Source organism: Priapulus caudatus, unplaced genomic scaffold (genome assembly GCF_000485595.1).
Source record: "Priapulus caudatus unplaced genomic scaffold, Priapulus_caudatus-5.0.1 Scaffold977, whole genome shotgun sequence".
Taxonomy (NCBI): domain Eukaryota; kingdom Metazoa; phylum Priapulida; class Priapulimorpha; order Priapulimorphida; family Priapulidae; genus Priapulus; species Priapulus caudatus.
In genome coordinates, this window is record NW_014578038.1 from 41064 (window position 1) to 44140 (window position 3077).

At 49.3% G+C, this 3077-nt stretch overlaps 1 long non-coding RNA gene across 1 annotated transcript; it reads left to right on the top strand.

Moving 5' to 3' along the window:
- The first annotated feature begins 1008 nt into the window (after nt 1-1008).
- LOC106814782 lies at nt 1009-2131 on the top strand. The gene is made up of 3 exons (XR_001394657.1): nt 1009-1053; nt 1551-1616; nt 2087-2131. It is a non-coding gene; the product is annotated as an uncharacterized LOC106814782 (long non-coding RNA).
- Nucleotides 2132-3077: the final 946 nt, after the last annotated feature.

Here is a 3077-nt window from a genome sequence, read left to right on the forward strand (position 1 = left end):
ATACCAGGCCGGCGGGCGTGCGACGCAGTCGGTCACACTACCACTCGGCCGCGCGGCCGGCGCCGTGGCTCTATGACCAGCGTCAGGCGGCGAGCTTCTCGGTACCAGGGCGGTTGCGTCGCCGCTTGCCGCCGCACGCCGCCGCGCGCAGCAGCGCAGCGGATGGCTACCAGGGCGCGCGCGCAGCAGGCAGGGGTCTAGCTACTCAACGACTCCCGGCGCGGTGGGCCCAGCCAACCGTCGGGCTACCCTGTGCGACGCAGTTCAACCAGGCGGGCTACCAGAAACCCACGACGTCCGACGGCGCCCAGCTACAGATCAGCTACGGCCTCGGGATACGGTCGCGCGTATGGGCCGCCACGGGGAGCTAGGTGGGGGCGCCACTGCGGGCGCGTCGAGGACAGCGCGTCGGCCGACAGAGGAAGGTTGCGGGGCTGGGATCGAGGGGAGGCGGTGACGCGAGCGCGGCGTCCGGTCAGAGCGCGCAACAGCGTCGTCGCTCCGCCGGCGACCGCAGCAGAAGCGTCACAACTCATGTCGACATAACGACGAAATTCGCGCAGGACGAGATGTCTCTGCCGGCGGTGAGTGGGCGGTTTGTTGTCACGGCAAGAGTTAGCAGGATTCGTACGGGTCCCCGAAACCTGGAAGTCAAGTATTGTTATGTTTGGTCTCGAAGGTCCTATAAGGTGTACTCATGTCTGTTTGTCAGAAAAATGTGTTTTCATGTGAGCGGTTGCGTCAACTACTGGGTTAAGTGGATGATACAAGGCGCAACGATTTGATACTTGGGCTGAAATCTTGCAGTCATAGAAAAGAAGTCCAGGAATCAACTGGAAAAAACTTGCACCAATGCACAACCTGTTCTTATATCTCAGAGGTATGTTGCTGCGTTTTTTTGCGGTTTATTCGTCGTTGCGATTGATGGGAACAGTAGCGTGTCGAATGTATTTCAGGTAAAAGCCCGCCCAACCGCCTCCGAGGGTGGCACCACAACTCTCGGACATCGTACATCATGAGCGCAAGCTGCTGCCGCGGCGAATGCCTATCTACGTGAGTCGCACACCAGTGCGCATAGCGGCGCGACGTGATGCGGATGGTGGGAGGCGTGCGGTCTGCATGCGACTGAACCTGGGGTTCACCGAGTTTGCATGTTTAATACAGGCCCCGACTGCGCGTTGAAGTTAACTAGAAAAAGGTGTGTTCATAAAAATAGAAATGGGATTATCTAAGTTTATATTTCCCAGCTAGTAGTTAATCATATATATAATATATATTAATATATATATTATTTATATTTTATATAATATATATATATATTAATTTATATGAGAGAGAGAGAGAGAGCGGAGAGAGGAGAGGAGAAGAAATACATGAGCATAGTGGAGTGGTGGCTGCTAGTGTATTGTGTATGCTGCATATTTTTTGCTATAAACCATATGTATTTGACTGACGGTGTATATGGTCAGTGTGTGGACTCGTAGTTTTGTGCACCCCTGAATTCCTTGCCTCCACACACATGGATTACCAGTGTGGTTGTCTGGTTTCAGGGTATGCAGCCACCCTTGTACAGTTACGAGGACATCCAGTTGTTACAGCATCCGAGATTCGCTCTGGTATGTACCTAGCTCACACGACAGCCACCGCTGCCGTATGCATCTAAAATACTGCGTTATGCGGTAATTTGAAACATGGACTTGTATTATGCGTTTTGAAAGCTATAAGTGTGCAGCAACGGGCAGTGTTTGTATGTGCGCATGGCAAAGACTGTGCGAAGTTTAGTTTATTGGGGCGTGACGCGCAGTGCATAGATTTAGACTTGTTGGGAATCGGATTGCCCATAGTGAATGGGGGTGCTGTTTGATACCGTCAATATAACAAATGCCACCAAACCCACGATTGACTCCCTTTCAAGCAAGTTCTGGTTGCTTTGGTCGATGGCAGGCCAGCAATCCCAGTGCGGTCGCCGACCTCCTCCTCGCCGCGAACCCGCCACGCGGCTCAGTCTTCATCAGTAACGTTGACTATTTCAATGTTGGTGATTTTTGTTTTATAGCCAGGGTTTATTTATGACATGTTGATCCAGGTTCCGACGACGGATGACAGGGACCGCGGCAGGATAGCAGCCACTAATGGTTGGGGGTGTCCGGGTGGTTGTGCGAAGCGGCGTTGAGGCTACAGCGGCGGGGGGGCGGCTCGCAGTGTCCCTCTACCACATCAACCAGCGGTAGTACATGCAACGTAAAATTCTCGTGTCACGTTGGCTGATAGTGATACTGACCTGTATTCAGAGTTAATGTGCAGAATGCCTGCAGAGACGCATTCTTATGAAGTTCTTTAGTCATCTGTCATTTAGGCTGACTCCTAAAACTGAGAGAGTAAGTGTTTAACTATTAATTAAATTTATTTAATGATTAATTCATGTTTGCGCTGAGAGCATGTTTGTAAAATGGTTGTGTGTAGAGATGAGTACGGGATATAGTGGTTTATCACAGTAAACGCACCTGATGGCTAGTGAGAAAAATTTTAACTATTTTTTTAGGCATCAGTTGGATAGGTAATTAGCTGATTTATATTGCTTAGTCGCGCACTTCGCTGTGCTATTCGATGTGCATCGGCTTCTTAGTGCCTAGCTTTTCGTTTTGGACTGTATATGAATGCATCGTAGCATTTTAGTTTTGTATGCCTTGGTGCGTGCTTTGTTCGTATGCTGGCTGTGACCGTCTCTACGAGCGGCGCTGGGATCATAACTAAACCTTTAGTTTGTAATTCTTCATAGACGTGATAGACTGTGTATGCAACAACCTTCTGATGTGCTGATAAGACTGCGCTTCTTCACTGTATGGTGTAACCGCGTGTTGTGTTGAACCCTAAGCATGATAGTTGTTGCGTCAAAATTAATTGTATTCTTATATATGCCGTTGTTAGTTGATTATTTACAGTATTCCTCTTTTTCTATTATTAACAACCTATTGGCCGTCGTCAGTTTATTGGTTTGTTACCCATGGATTCCAAATGTTTAAACCAGGAGATGACTGTATAAATGATTTGCACTGAAACATGCTGTATATGCCACC